The sequence below is a fragment of the Oryctolagus cuniculus genome, chromosome 1 (genome assembly GCF_051225735.1).
Source record: "Oryctolagus cuniculus isolate XC-2025 breed Fujian yellow rabbit chromosome 1, ASM5122573v1, whole genome shotgun sequence".
NCBI lineage: Eukaryota > Metazoa > Chordata > Mammalia > Lagomorpha > Leporidae > Oryctolagus > Oryctolagus cuniculus.
The window spans coordinates 192517071-192530459 of NC_142867.1; the positions used below are offsets into that span (position 1 = coordinate 192517071).

General features: G+C 38.4%; 1 protein-coding gene across 4 annotated transcripts in view; it reads right to left on the reverse strand.

The window, feature by feature from the left end:
- LINGO2 (leucine rich repeat and Ig domain containing 2) overlaps positions 1 to 13389 on the reverse strand; it is a 1387358-nt gene that overhangs the window by 994547 nt on the left and 379422 nt on the right. The window lies entirely within an intron of this gene.

The following is a 13389-nucleotide window of genomic DNA, read 5'->3' on the forward strand; positions in this document are numbered from 1 at the left end:
CAATAAACTGTAGGACCTGCTCCTGATTGGAGGAGAGCAGCGTACTCAGCGTGTGGGTAGCAGAGTTGGGATTGGTGGAAGAGGACTATAAAGGAGGAGAGAGACAACATGCACCAGGAACATCTAAGGGGAACGTCTATCTGAAGGAACACTTGTGCAGCCCCCGAGAGAGCCGGCCGGCGGTGTGCCACTCTCCTGCGGAAGTGGGGAAAGTGGCAGGGGGAACCGCCCTTCCACGGAGGTGGAAGGGACGGTAGCCAACCCGGGAAGAACCAGCAGCAAACCCGGGGAGGGCCGAGCAGACGAAAGAACAGCGCAGGGTCCTGTGTCGTTCCTCCACGAAGACGGGGAGCGACATAATGGTGCCGTGACTCGGATATGAAGCCTAGGCAGGGTTTAGTGTCGTTCCTCCATGAAGAGAGGGAGCGACAGTCACAGAAGATTTTGAACCAAGATTTGAAATGAGCAGAACTGTTAAAGAGAACTGCAGTCACTCAATTAAATATGGGGTAAGCAAACACAAAAGTTAGAAGCAGGAAAATCTGAAAGCTAACAAAACAGTCCTGATAAGAGAACATAATGCCTCCAAATAAGGGAATGAAGACACTATAGTAGGAGCCCTGATTAAATTTGTAATGAATTTATAGCTTACAAATCAGTTTTTTAACTTTTATTTAAGTTATACACGTTTCATGTACTTTATTTATACACATTTAGGAACATAGTGATATTTCCCACCCTACCTCCCTTCTGCCCATGCTCCAACCCTTCTTCTTCCTCTCTCTCTCAAACTCACTGTTAATTTTACGAAGACTATTCTATGATTCTGAGATTCCCTCCCTTTTATTCTTCAACATAACCACTGCTTTCAAATACACCACTTTCTTCTTCCTATTCATTCTCCCCCAACACACACAAACACACACACACATACAATGGAGGACAAAAAGTGGCAACACTAACAGAAGAAGGTCAGGAGGTCTAGACCACAACAAAGCTTCAGCAGTTTAGTTTCTTCCCTCAAGAAAGGGGAAGTGCATCCAGCTCTCTGCTATGGCCTGGGAAAGCAGTAGAACTTGGCCCAGATCCTTGGGCCCCTGCACCTACCTGGCTTCGGATCAGCACAGCTTTGGCCATTGCAGCCAATTGAGGAGTGAACCATCAGATGGAAGACCTCTCTCTTTCTCCCTCTCTCTCTCTCTGCCTCTCCTCTCTCTGTGTAACTCTGACTTTCAAATAAGTAAATAAATCTTTAAAAAAAATATGTATGTAATGGACTCCGCAAGCTACACAAATCATAGGTCTCCTTAAACTCCTCAGAAAAAGAATAAGCACTGACTGTCCAAGTCTGGCAATTTAACTTAACACAAACATAGAAATATGTGATTGGTACATTCCCTTGCTTGTGCTAGTTATCGATTTCCTACTAAATACATGTGACATAAGCCACAGGGAATTTTTTGAGGAATATTAAAACAAACAGCAAAGATTTTTGCCATGTAGGGAAACAGAGTTTGTACAATAACAAACAGGGAAATTTTAGGGAACAGAAAGGTTACATGGAGCTATACACGTGCATGTAATGAAGCAAATTAAAAATGCCTCTAACAGGGGTCGGTGCTGTGGCACAGCGAGTTAATGCCCTGGCCTGATGCACTGGCATTCCATATGGGCATTGGTTCGAGACCCGGCTGCTCCACTTTGCATCCAGCTCTCTGCTATGGCCTGGGAAAGCAGTGGAAGATGGCCCAAGTCCGTGGGCCCCTGCACCTGCGTGGGAGACCTGTAAGAAGCTCCCAGCTTCGGATCAGCACAGTTCTGGCCAATGTAGCCAATTGGGGAGTGAACCAGTGGATGGAAAACCTCTCTCTCTCTCTTTCTGCCTCTCCTCTCTCTGTGTAACTCTGACTTTCAAATAAATCAATAAATCTTTAAAAAATGCCTCTAACAACTTTGTATCATTCCTGTTTTCATTTTATTTATCTATTTATCCACCACTCAGCAAAAACCAGTATGTTATTAAATAGGAGAGATTAAATTTAAATCCAGATCAGCCAGAAATGTTCCTCTAGGACTTAAATTTAAACTTAGAAAGAAGTGATTAATATGGACTGGTATAAAGAGGAAGGAGATTATTAGACCAATATTGATAAAGGAACTCACAGAATGTGTTAAGCAGTGGTAAGTGATAGATGCAGATGAATGAAAGTGGATGAATGGATGGATGAACACGGTGAAGAAAAGGTAAAATATAGGCACAATGTCAATAATATAAAATTGGTAAAGAAGGTTTTTATAAAATTCAGAAACCAGATTTAAATAGATCATAGAAGGGTAATTTAGTGCTCTTATCACATTTTCTTTCTGGGTTGGCTTATTCCATAAAAACACACATTATTTTTTCCCAAGTTTAATTTAAGAATTTTTTGACTTGCTTAAGTGAAAACATTTTAGTTAATTTAAATTTGATTTTTAGCAAATTATTTACAATTTAGTGGTAAATTCATATCAATAAAGAAAAGCAGTTGGAGTTGTCAAGATGTTAAAAAGAAACCCATTCTTATTAGCATTCCCTTTCATATTTATCTGTCATAATGAAAACAAATGCATCGCTTCCCACACTAAATTGTTCATTGCTGATGATGTTCTCTTTACCCACACATGCTTTTAAAATTTATTCTAAATACCTCATACCACTTGCTCAACTTACAATTTTTATTGGAACTTCAGGATATAAGAATTATCATATGGCCAACTCAATTAATTAATTTCAGAGTTGACAGAATGCCATATTTTATGAAGCAAATATTTTGTTGTCTACAAAACCTCAGAACACTACAGCATGGTAGAACTTCTCTTTATTTGTCCTGGTGGGGTGTCTTCTGATGATCTGAACCTTGTTCAGGAATTTTCCAGAAAACAAGCTGCTGGCTCACAAAACAAACCACTTTGTTAACAACAAAAGATAATTTTAGCCACATCCCATGTGATTATTAAAGGAGGAAAAAAAATCACAGTTTCCACGGAAGAATACAAATCTAACTGTACCCTTCTCTTTTCTTCCACAGTCATCATCTTCTGTCTACCCAGGAAGCTCTACATAATCCACAAGTACTGTCTGAGTCTAAGCTTTCACTCTATCCTACTCACCGAGAAATTACTCTTTCCTTAAGCATTTTCTCTAAGCACTGACAACTGTGTTTTGCTTAGAGTACCCATTGCATTTTGTTCTGTCTACTTATCGGACAGTCCAATCCATCTCATGCTACTGGACAACTGGAGTAGCCCATCTTTTGATATCCCAGAGAAAGAACCAGTGGTAGATGTACTTGTATTTAAGTGTAGGTGCTTTTTATATCCACAAGCATAGAGAACTTGGCATTTTTATATTTACAGCTAAAACTGCAGAGAACTCAGACCTCTTTCTCCAAAGCAGAGATAGGATGTTGTGATGTAGCTGTACCAGGGACTGTACTAGTTTGCCTTTTCTACACAATTTTCTTTCTTTTTTCTTTTTTTAAGAGATTTATTTATTTACTTGAAAGTCAGAGTTACACAGAGAGAAAAGGAGAGGCAGAGAGAGAGAGAGAGAGAGAGAGAGAGAGAGGTCTTCCATCATTGGTTCACTCCCCAGGTAGCTGCAACGGGCGGAGCTGTGCCAATCTGAAGCCAGGAGCCAGGAATTTCTTCCAGGTCTCCCACGTGGGTGTAGGGGCCCAAGGGGTTGGGCCATCTTCTATTGCTTTCCAAGGCCATAGCAGAGAGCTGGATAGGAAGTGGAGCAGCCAGGTCCTGAACGGGCATCCGTATAGGATGCTGGCATTGCAAACGGCAGCTTTACCCGCTACATCACAGCGCTTGCCCTTACACAATTTTCTATGTAAACAATGAGACCCTAATCTTCTGCCATATATCATCCTTGCTTTGGAACACACAGTCTTCCTAATCCTGGCTGATCACAACTCCCAAAGCTTCCTTTGAGTTTCCTTTTAGAAACTCACTTATAAATAGCACCCCTGTGTTCTATCTATAATCCCAGATTGACTTGGACAGTGGGCAAAGAATATGTCACACTGACCAAGGGCTCTGATTTCATTTGGCACTCACTGTATATTAAGTCTTTTAACCTTGCCAATCAACTGCAGCAAATAACAATGTTAAATGACATGGAAGAAACCTAAGCCTGTGACTATAGAGGAAACTGAAAATATGTCTTTGCAAAAATTACAGGAAAAAAAAAGGAAGGAAGGAGGCTGATTGAGGGAGGGAGTAAAGGAAGGAAGGAAATATGGTTATTATCTTACATCTGTATCTATGGAATCTGTTTTCTTTATATTAATTTTTTTTTGGACAGGCAGAGTGGACAGTGAGAGAGAGAGAGACAGAGAGAAAGGTCTTCCTTTTTGCCGTTGGTTCACCCTCCAATGGCCGCCGCGGCTGGCACACTGCGGTTGGCGCATCGCACTGATCCGAAGCCAGGAGCCAGGTGCTTCTCCTGGTCTCCCATGCGGGGGCAGGGCCCAAGCACTTGGGCCATCCTCCACTGCACTCCCGGACCATAGCAGAGAGCTGGCCTGGAAGAGGGGCAACCGGGACAGAATCCGATGCCCCGACTGGGACTAGAACCCAGTGTGCCGGCGCTGCAAGGCAGAGGATTAGCCTATTGAGCCATGGCACCAGCCAATATGAATATTTTTTAAAAAGAAATCAGACAAGAAAGAACATCAAGATGCCAAATAATATTTTATCATAATATTACTGAATACTTTACTACCAAAAAAAAAAAAGGCTTCATTCTGTTTGCCATAGTCAATGATACAAAAGTAAGTATGCAATGGTATATATATTTGAGAGATGCTGAGTATTCACTATCTGTGTGTATTTCCATGGTATGCCAGTGCCTGGAATATTACTAAAATGAGGACTTTGGGAAATGAATAGAAAGCTGAGTAATAGGATATAAAAACAGTAGAGAGGAAGCATGTTTTCCATGTAAGGCAAGATACAAATAACAAGGATATGGTAAAACACAAAAACTACTATCCTCAAACATCATCAAACATCTTATTTTTTCCCTTCCGATCCAAACGGCCTTATTCAATGTTCACTCTACACCTTCCCATTTCACTTACTGATCATATTTCATAATTTAGGATTAAATACCTGGCTTAGATGGCACATTATAATATCCTTGAAGTAGAAACTGTTTTTTTTTTTTTTATTTCTGCTGTATTTCTTGTTTTGCCTACCCCAGCACTGAATATATGGTGTATGGCAGTCAACTGATTAATTTATTGCATAGATGAAGAAAAATATCTTGACACTAACCAGATTGAACTCCTCTCAGAGATAAGTTTAAATTTAGAAATAACTATCAGAACCCTTTGAATTGACAACTATAATACATAGCCATTTTTAATAAATGATTGGAGCCACTCCGAATAAACAAGAGAAACTGTGCCTGGATACAAGATTTAAAAAAAAAATCATTATATATAGTATTCATAATACTCGAAGCAGTAAGGTACATATTTTTGTTTAGAGAATCTGTTTCTATGGTACTTATTAATGTGAATTTCCACAAAGCCATGCCAGGATGGTATAAATGTTGCTATGTATCTATTTTAGAATGACATATATAAGTACTTAGTTTGAAAGTCTATTGTAGTTCAAAATCTAAGTGTGTTAAATTGACTTCATATTTGTAAACCTAATTCTCATAAAAATAATTTTAAGTATTTTTAAAGTAAGTTGTTGAGGCTGGCGCCGCAGCTCACTAGGCTATGAATTTTCCATATACTCTCTATATATATCTATGTACGTGTAGCCAATATATGGAAAATACAATCAAACTGGTTTTCACTGGGGCTTGAAGATTTATTTCCATAAAAATAATCTATTATTTCCCCCAATGAAATGGAACAGTCTCTAGATTAGATAGGTGGATAGACATATAAGAACATGTGTAGCCAAATACATCACAAAACGTATCAAAAACAAAGGAAAACATTAATAAATTTGACTATTAGAATTGGAACTTCCTTCCAATCATCAAGAAAGGCAATTAATATTTAATGTCTTCAAAAAGTACACAGAAAATATGCATTATAAAAACATTATGCATTGGTTTCAAATATTTTGCACAAAAGTAAACACTTTTTAATTACAATAGCTATGAACTTTTTGTAGCATCCTTGTGTGTGTGTGTGCATATTTTCTGCCTGACTCAAGCAAGTATTTACAGGACTCACCAAAACTTAGTGTTAGACATTTTTAAATTAGTTTCACCTGAGCAAAGGATGCTAAGTAGGAAGTAATGATGTACACTATACACATTGTTAACATGTTGTCTTTCCTGATACAATGTTCTTAATGATTCCTTTTATCAAATATATAAATATTGATGAGGCCTCTACAGGCTCAGTTCATCTAGCTCCCCTTATTAGTAAAATTAGTAAAATTCAACTTTCCTATCAGGAAGGAATTTAGAAACATGCTTACATGACTAAAGGACGACTGAATGATTATTTTATATCCTACAGTATTTGAAGAGAAAATGATATGTATTTAACAGCTTAAGGTATTAATTTCTTTACAAATGGGATTGATAGCCAGCTGTCCAACAGAATATATAAGATCTATTTTGTCAATCCAGCTTGTCAATACTTTCTTTCCTGTTAATAAAGTTCTCTTTTCTTGACCTTTCCCATCACTGCTTACCTTCTTAGTCTTCCTCACAGCCAGTTATCCACTCCTATAGCAACCTCTGGCTCAGAAGAGTCAGATTTTCTTCATCTCCTGTGTTCATTATCTTTTTAATTCTACCTCTACTATTGCACTTACACATCCTTTGCTCTACAACTCTTTCCTCTATAAGTTTATGCTGTCTTTGACCAAGAACTAATTCTTTTTCATTTTTGTCTCTCCAGTACCATAATATGGCAGATGTTAAAAAAAAAATCTTCGGAGAGGCCAGAGTTATGGCATAGCAGGTTAAAGCCACCACCAATGGCACTCCAGTTTGGAGTGGTGGTTTGAATCACTTCTGCTCCACTTTCAGTCCAGCACTCTGCTAATGTGCCTGGGAAAGCAGCAGATGGCCCAAACACTTGAGTCCCTGCAACCCATGTGGCAGACCCAGAAGGAGTTCTAGGCTCTTGGCTTCAACCTGGCCCAGTCTGGACCATTGCCAGAATTTGGGAAGTGAACCAGTGGATAGAAAATTTCTCTCTCTCTCTCTCTTTTTCTCTCTCTTTATCAGTCACTGTATCTTTGAAATTTTTTTAAAAAAAAAATTGTAAGTAAATAAATAATAAATGTTTGGATAAAGATTGCATGAATGAGTGAATAAACAGAAACCACGGATAAGATCAATGTTTCTTTTATAACAGAAGATATCCTATTAAAGATCACAGGGCATAGATTATTGTCAAGTGTATGAGAAAATAAATTTAGGGACTGGCACGGTGGCACAGCGGGTTAAAGTCCTGGCCTGAAGTGCCGGCACTGGTTCTGGCCCCGTCTGCTCCTCTTCCGATCCAGCTCTCTGCTATAGCCTGGGATAGCAGTAGAAGATGGCCCAAGTCCTTGGGTCTTTGCCCGGAGGAAGCTCCTGGCTCCCTGGCTTCAGATCGGTGCAGCTCTGGCCATTGCGGCCATCTGGGGAGTGAATCAGCAGATGGAAGACCTCTCTTTCTGTCTCTACCTCTTTCTGTAACTCTGTCTTTCAAATAAGTAAAATAAATATTTAAAAAAATAAGAAATTTAAAAAGTGTTGAGTATCATGTCCTGACATGCCATAATAGTTTAATATATGTGAACTCTCAGATAATCCGAAACTTATATTAGCTTTATATTTAGTAACAACTTCAATAATTTTTTCTCACTGTCCTTTATCTTACATAACTATTTTAAGATATATTCCTATTAAACAAAAGCAGATAATTTGTATAAAATTACTCATCCTTTGAACTGACTCTCCTACTATACAGTAATTCTTTTCAATAAGTAGAAAAATCAATTATTAAATAGTGCCCTAACACTAGGGAAATTGGTCCAGTTTTATAGCTTAGTCTCATAGTATACCAGATCTCCATTACAGACCAAAAATATCTTTCAAAGGAAAAGTATGCTCTCTAAAGTTGAGTGTGTAAGTATGTTTTTGAACTATAAGATCAGGTTTCATAAATATATTTCTCTGTTCTTTCCTATGCTATGTTTATTCTGTTTGTTCAAGCCAAGAGCTAGGACATAAAAGGATGCTTTCTCAAGAGACTGAATATTAGTAAGTCATACATCTAAGTGCACAGAACATTCAGTCTGCCAAGAACAGAATCAAATGTCTGAAAATGTAGTTTTATTTCTTGGTTAATAACATTTCATGGTCTCCATCTTACCCTCCCAGAAATGGACTGGTTCTGCAAATATAGCAAAATAAGCATGAGAAATTTTATTACAATAATGGGGGACACTGAGTGATACAGTACCAGTTGGTCTGCATGCTAATAATTGAACTTAGAAATGGATAGTTGCCTCCTTGGGTCCTATGAGACGCTGTCCTTCAGTCACAAAAGGCCAAGGAAGGATGAGATAGACTGAGGTCATGAATTTCTATAAGCCCAATGAATTAAGAAGTAGGAAGAGAAAATGAAGGGGCAGAGTTTCCAGAAAAATTGTCTTAATTTAAATTTGGATGCACTAGAATGTTACATAAAGGCAATGTATTTTTGGAAAAATAACAAAGAAAATTACTTAAAACTCTTGTTCTTCTAAAGAAGGGAAGTAAAGTCAGGACAGGAGACAACCTTGTCTGAAAATCATCTATTATTTTAAGTCAGAGTTATTTATATGTGATCCAGAGACCTTGGGAGTCCACAAATCAAAACTTTTAATAATTATACTGAGATATAGTTTACCTTTCACCTCCATTTTATCAGAAGTGGATACCAATATTTTTCTAAAAGCTATATGATGTGTGATATCACAGTAGACTAAATGCAGAAACATTTATGAGACCCCGAATATCTTCTCTTAGGTCAGATATTAAAAAAGACAAACAGTGCCACCCTTTTCATTAATATTTTGCTTCAGAAAACAGAGTTGTTTTCATAAAACATGCTTTAACATGTGGTTATTAGTATTATTTCTAATTGAACTCATACATATTTCTAAAATTAGTTTTAATTTTGGCTATGATAAATATTGAAATATACGTTGTCTATATAAACAAAAGCTTTGGGGTGCTTTAAGAATTTTAACATGAAAATAAATTCCCAAAGCTAGATGTTTGAGAGTTACTGGCTTATATAATCTTTCCTATCTTGGTAAATGTCTTTGTTATTCTCTCTGTTACTCAAGCTAAAAAGCTGTGGGTCATCTTTTGTTCTTTTCTGTCACTTATCCCTTACATCTCAACTATTATCAAAGCCTGTAAGTTCTGCCAATAAAATGTACCTGTGATTTGTCTACTACTTTCCATGTCTCTTCTCTCTTTTTTTAGAGAAAAAGAGATGCACCAAGAAAAACAGACAAATAGAGTTCCCATCCTTTGGTTCACTCCACAATTGCCCAGAAGCCCAGGGCTGAGCCAGATCGAAGCTGGAAGAAGGGAATGCAACACGGATTTCCCATTCTGGGGCAGGAGTCCAACTACTTGAGCCATTCTCTGCTGCTTCCCAGAGTACCCATATGCCGGAAGTAGGAAAAGAGTTGGGACTCTTGAACCAAGGCACTCTGTGATATGGGATACAAGCCTTGCAGTCAGTGGCTTAACTGTTAGGCCAAATGCCCTCTCACTGGTTTCCATCTCTACTCCTTCATCATGGGAAACTTGAGAACGATTATTCATTGACATGACTATAGCCTCTTTACTGACCTCCTTGCTTCTACTCTTGCAATGTGGAATCCATTCTTTGATTCAACCAATGGAAATTTATCCAATAGATGCTACAGTCTCAGTGCCCAGATCCTTGGAATCTTTCAAGGATGTGACACAATGTTTGGAACTTGAATGATAAACATTGAAATTAAAAGAAAAAAAAAACCTATCAAGTAAAAAGTAATTAATACTTGAAAATCTATAGATCTTATAAACTAGTCAATACAAATCAATAGCTACAAGAGAAGTTCTACTTAACTAGGGATATGGATTCAGTTTAGTAGGCATGACAGATGTAGTATGAGGTCTCCAGAATAGAGAGTATTTGCTCCATGTTTATGTTTTCACATTTATCTCATATATTTTCCCCCATTCATTTTGTACATTTTAATAATATAAAGCTGCCGGCGCCGTGGCTCAACAGGCTAATCCTCCGCCTTGCGGCGCCGGCACACCAGGTTCTAGTCCTGGTCAGGGCGCCAGATTCTGTCCTGGTTGCCCCTCTTCCAGGCCAGCTCTCTGCTGTGGCCAGGGAAGGCAGTGGAGGATGGCCCAAGTGCTTGGGCCCTGCACCCGCATGGGAGACCAGGAGAAGCACCTGGCTCCTGGCTTCGATCAGCGCAGTGTGCCGGCTGCAGCGAGCCAGCTGCAGCACGCCAGCCACGGCGGCCATTGGAGGGTGAACCAATGGCAAAAGGAAGACCTTTCTCTCTGTCTCTCTCTCTTGCTGTCCACTCTGCCTGTCAAAAAAAAAAAATAGTATAAAGCTGTAATTGATCTTAAAATATGACAAGGCCTTTTCCATTTCTTAGTTTCTTCACTGTGGTTCCTTGATTCTGAAATATTCTTTTCCAAATTCTTCTCAATTACATGCTTTTAATCTTTCAGGTCTCAAGAGGGTTTTTTTTTACTGGGCCATTCTATATATAAAAAAAATTTCCTTAAGTTAGTCTATGCTACCAAAATGTTTATTTTTTTTATTTTACTACTTATTCCAATCTGTTAATTATTTATCACCTATTTGACAATATTGTCTATATCCACCTGGTCTTACTCTATTTTCTACTACTAATAACACAATACCACAGGCAGGGTAAGTCATTTTAAAAATATACTTATCTAGGCCCATGGTTCTGACCCAAGATCAAGGGGGCTGTAACTGTGTTGGCTTCCTGGTTATCAAAGTCTTAAAATAGCACCAGGTATCACATGGCAAAAGAGGGAGCATGCTAGAATACTAAACAAACTGGCTTTTACAGCCGATTCACACTTAAAATAATTCATTAAATCACATGAATAAATTAATCTATTCATGAGATTAATCTATGATAGCCCTAATAACCTCTTAAAGATTCAACCTCATCCCATCTCTTAACATCTCATAATGGGGATTAAATTTCAATTTGAGTTTCAGATAAAAAAATATTCAAATCATAGAATTCAAGTAAAATAAATTTATGTGAGGGTAGAAATCAGGGCTAACTCACATATGCCTAAATGTGGAATGGGAGAGGGTAGCATTCCCAAGACTTAGCTCATGGCTAGATGCCCCCCCCCAAAAAAGGGGGGGTTCAATAATAGTTGATAATTGTGTCACCTTAACAGGCAATGATCCTGGGTCTCAAATTTCTTATCTGTAAAGCTGGAAATAAGTTACTTTATGCTCATTCATTAATTCATCCTACAAATATCTGTGTAGAATATATTTTATTCAAGGCATTGTACTTGGACCTAAGAATTGACTGGACAAAACAGACTAAAAACCCTTATCTTCAGAGAGCTCACATTCTAGTTGGGGAAACTGATGATAAATAAACAAATAAGTAAAATATATAATATATCAGACTATGGCAAGGATAATGAGAAAAATAAAACAAAATAAAATTAGGGAAAGCTGATGGTAGGTGAGTTGTGGATTATATTTTTTAACTATGGTGGTCAAAGAAGGAAAAACAATAATATTTAAGTAACAATATTTAGAGATATGGTGTGTTTAGAGTTCAGGGCATTGAATGTAAAGTATAGGGCAAGAAAAAGCCACTCAACAAACAATTCTCTGTTTTGCTCAGTTCACCAATCAGTAAGGAATGAAGGATATCACACTCCTTCATTTAGATAATCCATTTTTAAATGAGGTTTTGAGGTAACAGGGTATCTTATTGAACCAAGAGTCTCCTTGCTGAATTGCACTACAATATTTCCAAGTACTCAACCTATTTCAGGATTTCGTTCTTACAGATGCTTCCTGGGAAGACACATAATGAAACAACTATGTCATGTCAGGGAATTCCCTGATTCCTGAGAAGAAAATGGTCATCAGGACCCACTGTTAATGTGACAATGAAAAACTCCTCGATTTCTGTCAATTTTACTCAACTGAAAGACTTTCCTTGTATCACACAATTGGGATAGATTAATAACAATGTCTGTAATAATGGCTGCATGTTTTTAATCTAAGTATCATTTATTTCTCACAACAATTCCCTGACATAAGTAGTATTATTGCTGTGGGGACCCATGAGCCGGCCATGGGCCCACATGCTAAGGCTTAGCTTGCTGACCATTGGCAATAGTTACTGCTGTGTGGATGTTTATGGTTTCTGTTGAGCTGTGATATCGGACCGTTTCATAACCCCAGGCTAGAGTCAAAACAACTATGGCCTTGGGGCTTCCCTTACTTCTTTTCCCACTGACCAAGACTGAGAAAACACCAGGTGGAAGCTTGTTGTTAGCACCCGAGTCGCCTGCTACGTGACCAGGAGCTTGATTGCATGAAGGCGCGTGATCACCTTTATGGTTGGACAAGGAGCACATGGACTGTGCGTGATCAGGCACCCGATTGGAGCACCGCCGCATGGACTGTAGCATGGACTAAGCTTGCTTACATGCTTCTGCAATGATATACTATATAAGCCGTTTGTGATATAGGACAGGAGCTTCCCCTTTCTTTCGGAGCTCCCCTAGCTCAAGGGTTTCTCTTTCTATCCTGTTTAAATAAAAGTCTACTGAAGACCGATCAGCTGGGAGCAGTGTCGTTCCTTTGCGGGCAAGGGAGCGACATATTGCATCAATCTTCGTATTTGGAAACTGAGGCCTGGAATGTAAGTGTGTAGCACAAGTGGCTGATAGGTCTCTATGTCTACAAAACATTGTACTACAAAATTTCTCCATTTCACATTCCTGTATACTTATTATGGGAAAGAAGAAACACATCATTAATAGAACTGTTGGAAATGAATGGAGGTTGTATTGTCTTTTCCAGGGCTAAGAAAAGAGAATGAGCTCTTGAAGTAAAAGGAAAATAATGAGTTAATTGTATAAAGGTAATGCTTTAAAATACCCACAAAACATACCATCATGGGTCACTCTTAGCAACTTCTACAGAAGGCTTAGAATAATTTCTTAGGAACAGTTACATGCACAGAGACGCCCTATGCATCCATTCTCTCTACTCCAAACTGACATAAATGTTACTGTGTTTAAATGTGAGTCCTTAGTTGGCAATGATCATT